This window comes from Petromyzon marinus, chromosome 21, assembly GCF_048934315.1.
Source record: "Petromyzon marinus isolate PM22_M1 ecotype Great Lakes invasive population chromosome 21, UKy_Petmar_22M1.pri1.0, whole genome shotgun sequence".
In the NCBI taxonomy this organism is placed as follows: domain Eukaryota; kingdom Metazoa; phylum Chordata; class Hyperoartia; order Petromyzontiformes; family Petromyzontidae; genus Petromyzon; species Petromyzon marinus.
The window spans coordinates 3,360,453-3,370,000 of record NC_133687.1 but is presented as its reverse complement, the minus strand read 5'-3'; the positions used below and the strand labels follow the sequence as shown (position 1 = coordinate 3,370,000).

General features: G+C 53.5%; 1 long non-coding RNA gene across 1 annotated transcript; it reads left to right on the top strand.

Annotated features, from left to right (window-relative positions):
• The first annotated feature begins 2,628 nt into the window (after positions 1 to 2,628).
• Positions 2,629 to 8,548, top strand: LOC142925534 (uncharacterized). The gene is made up of 3 exons (XR_012942488.1): positions 2,629 to 2,797; positions 6,584 to 6,622; positions 7,278 to 8,548. It is a non-coding gene; the product is annotated as an uncharacterized LOC142925534 (long non-coding RNA).
• The last annotated feature ends 1,000 nt before the right edge of the window (positions 8,549 to 9,548 follow it).

Below are 9,548 nucleotides of genomic sequence, written 5' to 3'. Positions count from 1 at the left end.
TCCCTGTCCGTCTCCCTGTCTGTCTCCCTGTCTGTCTCCCTGTCTGTCTCCCTGTCCGTCTCCCTGTCTCTCTCCCTGTCTGTCTCCCTGTCTGTCTCCCTGTCCTTCTCCCTGTCTGACTCCCTGTCTGACTCCCTGTCTGTCTCTCTGTCTCAACAGGGCTTTGAGGGTCCCAAGGGAGACAAAGGCGAGCGGGTGAGTTCTTGCCTCAGTGTTACCGTGTCCCCGTTCCTGTGCCTCTGTGTACCCATGTCTGCATGTGTCCATGTCCCTGTGTCTCCCCGTCTCTCCGTGTTCTCTTGTCTCCGTGTCAACGTGTATCCATGTCCCCGTGTCTCCCTGTGTCTCCGTGTCAACGTGTCTCCATGTCCCCGTGTCTCCCTGTGTCTTTGTGTCCCCGTCTCTCAGTGTCCTATTGTCTCCGTGTCAACGTGTCTCCTTGTACCCGTGTCTCCCTGTGTCTCTGTGTCCCCGTCTCTCCGTGTCAACGTGTCTCCATGTCCCCGTGTCTCCCTGTGTCTCCCTGTGTCTCCCTGTGTCTCCGTGTCTCCTTGTACCCGTGTCCCCTGTGTCTCCTTGTACCCGTGTCTCCCCGTCTCTCCGTGTCCCTGTCTCTCCGTGTTCTCTTGTCTCCGTGTCAACGTGTCTCCATGTCCCCGTGTCTCCCTGTGTCTCTGTGTCCCCGTCTCTCCGTGTCCTGTTGTCTCCGTGTCAACGTGTCTCCATGTCCCCGTGTCTCCCTGTGTCTCCGTGTAACGTGTCTCCCTGTGTCTCCGTGTCAACGTATCTCTCACCAGAGTGGTGGGATTGTGATGAGGTCACTGGTGATGTTGATGCTGTTGATGGTATTTATAGGAATACAGCTGCTGATGGTGGTGGTGTTGATGGTTAATATGAAATCTGATGAGGTTGGTTATATTGATGCTGCTGCTGATGGTATTGATGGTTAATATTATAGCTGATGACAATTGATGATGTTGATGATGCTAATGTTGATTCCTTTTAATGTAATTATTAACGATGATGTAAAACAATCGCACTGCATTACTATCATCACCATCATGATCACCTTCACATCATCATCATTTAATATACCTACGCCACCATCCATGCAGAACGTATCAAATCAATTTAGCCTAGGGGCACCCCCAGTGGCAGCTGTCCCTGTGCATCAGTCTGTTAGTAGGGGGTTGATGATTTCTGCTGTGTGGTCTAGCCTAGGGGCACCCCCAGCGGCAGCTGTCCCTGTGCATCAGTCTATCAGTAGGGGGTTGATGATTTCTGCTGTGTGGTCTAGCCTAGGGGCACCCCCAGCGGCAGCTGTCCCTGTGCATCAGTCTGTCAGTGGGGGGTTGATGATTGCTGCTGTGTGGTCTAGCCTAGGGGCACCCCCAGTGGCAGCTGTCCCTGTGCAGCAGCCTCTCAGTAGTAGGGGTGGTGATGATTGCTGCTGTGTGGTCTAGCCTAGGGGCACCCCCAGTGGCAGCTGTCCCTGTGCATCAGCCTCTCAGTAGTAGGGGTGGTGATGATTGACTGCTGTGTGGGTCTAGCCTAGGGGCACCCCCAATGGCAGCTGTCCCTGTGCAGCAGCCTCTCAGTAGTAGGGGTGGTGATGATTACTGCTGTGTGGTCTAGCCTAGGGGCACCCCCAGTGGCAGCTGTCCCTGTGCAGCAGCCTCTCAGTAGTAGGGGTGGTGATGATTGCCCAGCTGTGTTGGCTCCATCACTTTGTGGCGTCGTCCCCGCGCCCAACCGTGATTGGTCGATACGGCCCTGGTCTGCACCGCAGGTGGCGATGGGGTCGCGATTAAGTTCAGGGTCAAGGTCAGGTGGCAGGGCCGCATCATCCTTCACCCACTGAGAGCTCTCACGGTGGCTGCCGCGGATTTCCGGAAGATGCCGCGGATTTCCGGAAGATGCCACGGATTTCCGGCAGATGCTGCCGCGGTTGCCTAGGAGCTGCCGTGCCTTTCTAAGGAGCTGCCGCGGATTTTTTTGGGGCAATCGCGGACTTCCTGCAAATGCTGCCGCGGCTTTCCAGGAGCTTGACGTGGATCTTTTTTTTTTAGGTGCCACGGATTTCGAAGGAGCTGGCGCGGATATCAAACCACGTTAGACATCACTTGTCGCTCCACACTCACTCCTTGTTCCCTCCCTGACCCCCTTGTTAACCCCCTTGCTGACCCCTTGTTGAGCCCCTTGCTGACCCCTTGTTGACCCCCTTGCTGACCCCCTTGTTGAGCCCTTGTTAACCCCCTTGCTGACCCCTTGTTGACCCCCTTGCTGACCCCTTGTTGACCCCCTTGCTGACCCCCTTGTTGAGCCCTTGTTAACCCCCTTGTTGACCCCTTATTGACCCCCTTGTTAATCCCCTTATTGACCCCTTGTTGACCCCTTGACCCCTTGTTGACCCCCCTGTCTGACCTCTTATTGACCCCCCTTGTTAACCCCCTTGCTGACCCCTTGTTGACCCCCTAAGTTGACCCCCTTGTTGACCCCCTTGTTGACCCCCCTTGTTGACCCCCTTGTTGACCCCTTGTTGACCCCCTTGTTGACCCCTTGTTGACCCCCTTGTTGACCCCCTGGCTGACCCATTGTTGGCCCCTTTGTTGACCCCTTATTGACCCCTTGTTGACCCCCTTGACCCTTGTTGACCCCCTTGTTGACCCCCTTGTTGACCCCTTGTTGACCCCCTTGCTCCTTGGCCCAGGGCTCCGAGGGGCTCCGAGGAAGGAGGGGAGCCCGAGGGGATAAAGGGGACCAGGGTCTCCCCGGGCTGGACGCGCCCTGCGCCCTGGTATGGACCCCCAGTGCAGCTGGGACCCCTGAGCTCAGTGCCCAGGGGGTCCCGGTGGGGTCAAAGCCATCCGAGTGTATCCCCTCTTTAACCCAGGCACCCCCTTCTAACCCCTCCTCCTCCTCGTCCCCCCTTGCTCCCCCTCCAGGTACCCCCTCCCTACCCCTCCAGGTACCCCCTTTATAATCCTTCACCTCCGACCCCTCTCCCGCAGGTACCGCCCTTCCTACCCGGGTATCCCCTTTTTAACCCCTCTGCTTCAGGTTACCTCCTTCTAATCCCCTCCGACCCCTCTGCCCTAGGTACCCCCTTCCTACCCCCTCCAGCTCCCCCTACCCCTTTTAACCCCTCTGCTCTAGGTACCCCCTTCCAGAGGATCCCCCTTGGACCCCCGTGTTTATTATTTAAGCCCTGACACCCCCCCTCCTCCCTATTAACCCTCTGGCTGTGTGACCCCCTAACGGACCCCAGGGACCCCGCGGCACTAAGGGGGAACAGGGGGACCCTGGCTTACCAGGGCTCGACGGGATAGACGCGCCCTGCCCATTGGTACGCCCCCTCCCCCACCCCTCCCCTCGCCCCCCCACTCACCCCTCCCCTCGCCCCCCCATTCACCCCCCACTCACCCACCCACTCACCCCCCCCACTCACCCACCCACTCACCCACCCACTCACCCACCCACTCACCCCTCCCCTCACCCCCCCCCACTCCCCCCTCCCCTCGCGCATGCTGCGTGATGTCACAAACCACTGACCTCTCACCCCTAGATATCGTTGTTGACCTCTGACCCCAAATCTCATTCAACTACCGCCCCCCCCCCCTCCAATCATTGTTAACCCCCCACTGACAGACCCCCCCACTGACAGCCCCCCATTGACAGCCCACCCACTGACAGCCCCCCCCCCCCACTGACAGAGCCCCCCACTGACAGAGCCCCCCACTGACTAGTACTGGCTGTGTAACGTTTCCTGGCTCAGGCGGTTTTTAAACGAGCGAGTCTGAATATCCCGGGGGGTGGGGGGGGGTTGGGGTGGAAGGGAACTGAGTGGGCTGAGTGGATGGTCGCTCGCACGTGGGATGGCGACCACAACACTCACACACGGCCTCTCTCTCTCACCCACCGAGCTCCCACGTGGGATGGCGACCACAACTCTCACACACGGCCTCTCTCTCTCACCCACCGAGCTCCCACGTGGGATGGCGACCACAACTCTCACACACGGCCTCTCTCTCTCACCCACCGAGCTCACACAACGGTGGGATGACGACCACAACACTCACACACGGCCTCTCTCTCTCACCCACCGAGCTCCCACGTGGGATGGCGACCACAACACTCACACACGGCCTCTCTCTCTCACCCACCGAGCCTGCACGTGGGATGGCGACCACAACACTCACACACGGCCTCTCACTCTCACCCACCGAGCTCCCACGTGGGATGGCGACCACAACACTCACACACGGCCTCTCACTCTCACCCACCGAGCTCCCACGTGGGATGGTGACCACAACACTCACACACGGCCTCTCTCTCTCACCCACCGAGCCTGCACGTGGGATGGCGACCACAACACTCACACACGGCCTCTCACTCTCACCCACCGAGCTCCCACGTGGGATGGCGACCACAACACTCACACACGGCCTCTCACTCTCACCCACCGAGCTCCCACGTGGGATGGCGACCACAACACTCACACACGGCCTCTCACTCTCACCCACCGAGCTCCCACGTGGGATGGCGACCACAACACTCACGCACGGCCTCTCTCTCTCACCCACCGAGCTCAACAACGGTGGGATGACGACCACAACACTCACGCACGGCCTCTCTCTCTCACCCACCGAGCTCACAACGGTGGGATGACGACCACAACACTCACGCACGGCCTCTCTCTCTCACCCACCGAGCTCCCACGTGGGATGACGACCACAACACTCACACACGGCCTCTCTCTCTCACCCACCGAGCTCAACAACGGTGGGATGACGACCACAACACTCACGCACGGCCTCTCTCTCTCACCCACCGAGCTCAACAACGGTGGGATGACGACCACAACACTCACGCACGGCCTCTCTCTCTCACCCACCGAGCTCACAACGGTGGGATGACGACCACAACCCTCACACACGGCCTCTCTCACCCACCGAGCTCCCACGTGGGATGGCGACCACAACACTCACACACGGCCTCTCTCTCTCACCCACCGAGCTCAACAACGGTGGGATGACGACCACAACACTCACGCACGGCCTCTCTCACCCACCGAGCTCCCACGTGGGATGACGACCACAACACTCACGCACGGCCTCTCTCACCCACCGAGCTCGCACGTGGGATGACGACCACAACACTCACGCACGGCCTCTCTCTCTCACCCACCGAGCCTGTGCGTTTGTCCGATGGCAACGGTTTGACACCACGTAGGCTTTCGCCACCGATATTATTCACGATAAAAAAAAATTCGGTTTTAAGTAATATTTTTAAAAACTTTTTTTAAAAAACACGCTTTAGTGAAATGTACCGGTACTCGCAATGTCAGAACTCCACGACTCCAGGAAGTGGCCCCGAAGCTTGGCCACAACGTAAGGGGCCCGTGGTGATTTACAGCCAGCGGCAGCTGAGCGTGGACAATTAGAGCCAAGCCGAAACGTAAGATATAAAAAAATAATGTTTAAAAATATATACTTTTTTATTTTTAATGATGGAATATAGTATTGTCATCAGTATGACATAAGTATACCGAGTTTGCAGTCGATACCACATTAGCAAGTGGCTTAAAATTGAGTTACAAGATTTGAGGATACAACAGTGAGTTAATAAAAAGCGTGTAATAATAATAAATGTATCGTTAACCCGCCACCACCCGACACAGCCAATGAGTAAGGTTTGGCACGTGAACAAAACGTGCCAGTTAGTTACTTCATCAGCCCACCAACGTGTTGGAGAGCAATTCCGCAACATTTGCAATTTGAATTCGACGTTTCGCTCGTGATTACATAAAGCATCATGGGGCAAAATCGCCCGATGAATCACCTCCCATGATCGCAGAGACGCCACCGGCGGCTACCAGGGATTGCCCAAGCTCTGCGGCCCTCCGCGTATTACGAAGTTTTCAGTCAATCCATAACGAGCTTCGTTTACCACGCGCGTGGGAGGCTACCAGGAGCAAAAAGATATCCACGCGCGTGCGCGTGCGAGGGAGCAACGCTCTATCCCGTCAGACGGAACGGGACGGATGGAGATGATCCCGAACGCTTTGCTACACCGCCTTCTCCTGGCGTGCCAGGGGCACGGCTCCTCCTCGACACGCCCACGGGGAGGGAGTTGGAACAGACGTCCGTAGGCCCTGCCTACCAATATTGAATTCGCCCGAGCGGGGGTTTTTCGTCGTTGAACATCCCATCGCCTAAACTCATTGGCTCAACACGAGCAGAATCTCTGCACCGGTTTCGACATTCACTGCTCATGCACATCCGGGGAGTTCACTGGCAGGCAAGGCCCGACTCTGCTGATCAGACACTGAATGTCAGCAACCCCTCAAGAGTTTTTTTTCTCGATCGAAGGGGGAGGGAGGAGTATCGTTGTCGTAGTAGGGGGCAATGGTTGCAGCTGCAGGTGCCGCTGCGCCCAATCCCAATGGATTGATTGGCAGTGTCACTTTGATCGAATTCGGCCGAATTTTTTTTAGCACGGCGGCGACACTCCGGTGGAGGGATTCTGACTCTGGCCTCTTCCCCCTCCTCCACCCCCACTCTCGCGTGCTGCACGTGACCAGGGAGAAGACGGATTGCCAGTGCCAGGATGCTGGCAAAAGGTAAAGGGCGGTGCATTCATTCACGGATAATGGGTGGTGGTGGTGATGGTGATGTTGGTGATGGTTTATGATGAGTGATGGTGGCGATTAGCACGGTTGGGTTATGATGGATGATGGTGGTGATGATGGGTGGTGGTGGTGATGATGGGTGGTGGTGGTGATGATGGGTGGTGGTGATGATGATGGGCGATGGTGGTGATGGGTGATGGTGGCGATTAGCGCGGTTGGGTTATGATGGATGATGGTGGTGATGAGTTATGATAGGTGATGGCGGTGATGATGGGTGGTGGTGATGATGGTGGTGATGATGGGTGGTGGTGATGATGATGGGCGATGGTGGTGATGGGTGATGGTGGCGATTAGCGCGGTTGGGTTATGATGGATGATGGTGGTGATGAGTTATGATAGGTGATGGCGGTGATGATGGGTGGTGGTGATGATGATGGGCGATGGTGGTGATGGGTGATGGTGGCGATTAGCACGGTTGGCTACATACTGTATGGTGATAAAGAAGTTCAACATACAACATGATTTTTCCGCACCCTTTGATGCTGATGATTATACTGATGCTGTTGCTGTTTTTGATGATGATCGTGATGCTGATTGGACATCGTTAATTTAAAATGTTCTCCCCCGTGACCCCATGACCCCCCAGGGTCAGACCCCGTGGCTGGTGGCTTGATGCGGCCATGTGATGTTGGCACGCGACGGCCAATTTCACTTTTGAGAAAATCCACGGAGACGTCGAGACATGCGGCGAGACACGTGGAGACCCAGGGAGAAGACAGAGGAACTGGATAGTGTCCTTGTCCCTATCTCTGTCTCCCTATGTCTGTGTACCTCTCCGTCTCCCTTTGTCTCTCTGTGTCTGTCTGTTTCTCTCTGTCTCCCTGCGTTTCTTTCTCTCTCTGTCTCTACCCGAGTGGTAGAGCTCCGTTTGACCGCAGTTGCAGTGAGTTTAACATTTCTGTTACACCAAGGTTTAACTTGTCCGCTAGGCCGAGGTTTAACTTGTCCACGAGGCCGAGATTTAACCAGTCGGCTAGGCCAAGGTTTAAGTTGTCCGCGAGGCTGAGGTTTAAGTCGTCCGCTAGGCCGAGGTTTAAGTTGTCCGCTAAGCTGAAGTTTAACCAGTCTGCTAGGCCAAGGTTTAAGTTGCCTGCTAGGCTGAGGTTTAAGTTGTCCACTAAGCCGAGGTTTAAGTTATCCGCAAGGCCGAGGTTTAACCAGTCGGTTAAACTGTGTAATTTATCTGGGAGTGTATTTTCCGTTTTAACTGCGGGTTCATGTATTTTTTACGTAATAATGAGGTTTATTTTTGTAACTCTTTCCGTTCATACCAGGTTCGACGTATTAACTCGGCCTGGGTCCGTACGCACCTCTGCGCGCGTATGTATATTCCGTTACGGCGAGGTCATCGCTTCCATTACATTACCGACTGTTCACTTCCCCCACCCACCCACCCACCCCGCCCGTTATCACGAGGTCACTTCCGTGCGTACATACCGACGTTTATTGTAAATCAGACACGACTAAAATTCCCGATGACACCGCTCGCCGTCGAGACGAGGGTCACCGGTTTCCCGCACGGGAGCGGTCGCCACCGCGCCGTCTCGGCTCCGCGGGCCCGAGGCTCCGCGACCGGCGGGGTTTTTCCGCGACGCGTTTTCGTGTTGACCGATGACGACGAGGTCGCAGTTTACATGTCTTCCCTGCAGAGGAACAGCGTTCCCCGTTGCGCCAGTTGCGCGCGTGCCGTGCTCCGCGAAGAATTTGCATTTCCGTCACGTCGCCTCTTCCGTCATGGCTACTCCGGTTTTGCCGTTGCACAGAGGGTTGGATTTTTTAAAAAAAAATTTTGTTCGGTCGGAAACAGAGCGGGACGATGCTCCGGTAAAACGAGGTTGAGGGTTCCAGGTTTGAAGTTTTCGTGACTGCAATGACCGGAACTGTTTGGTTCTTTCGGTAGAGTCACGTAGGTAAAAAACTAAAAATGAAGTTTCGGAGGCAACAGAAGCTTCCGTCATCGAGTGGCAACAGTCACAGTAAAAATTACGGTAAAAATTACAGTAAAATTACTGTAAAAAATACTGTAAAATTACAGTAAAATTACAGAAACAATTACAGTAAAATTACAGTAAAAATTACAGTAAAATTACAGTAAAATTACAATAAAATACTGTAAAATTACAGTAAAATTACAGAAACAATTACAGTAAAATTACAGTAAAAATTACAGTAAGATTACAGTAAAAATTACAGTAAAATTACAGTAAAAGTTACAGTAAAATTACAGTAAAAATTACAGTAAAGTTACAGTAAAATTACAGTAAAAATAACAGTAAAATTACAGTAAAAAGTACAGTAAAATTACAGTAAATTTACTGTAAAAATACAGTAAATGACAATAAAAATTACAGTAACATTACAGTAAAAATTACAGTGAAAATTACAGTAAAATTACAGTAAAAATACAGTAAAATTACAGAAAAAATACAGTAAAATTACAGTCAAATTACAGTCAAAATGACAGTAAAATTACAGTAAAAACTACAGTAAAAATTACAGTAAAATGACAGTAAAAATACAGTACAATTACAGAAAAAAAACCACCGTAAAATTACAGTAGAAATTACAGTAAAATGACAGTAATTTTTTGCTGTGACTGTTGCCACCTGATGGACGGAAGCTTGTGTTGCCTCCGACACGTCGTGATTTGATAAACTTCATTTTTATTTTTACCTACGCGACTTTACCGAAAGAACCCAAGAGTGAGTTTGAGGGTTTTCGTTCGATGGCAACTGAGCCCTCTTGTTTCACCAGAAGGGACAATTCCGATTCACCCAGCTCAGATTTCGCGTCTTACCGGACTTGGCTACTCTGGAAAGGCAACGGTCATTTCTTCTTCTTCTTCCGTTCAACCAAA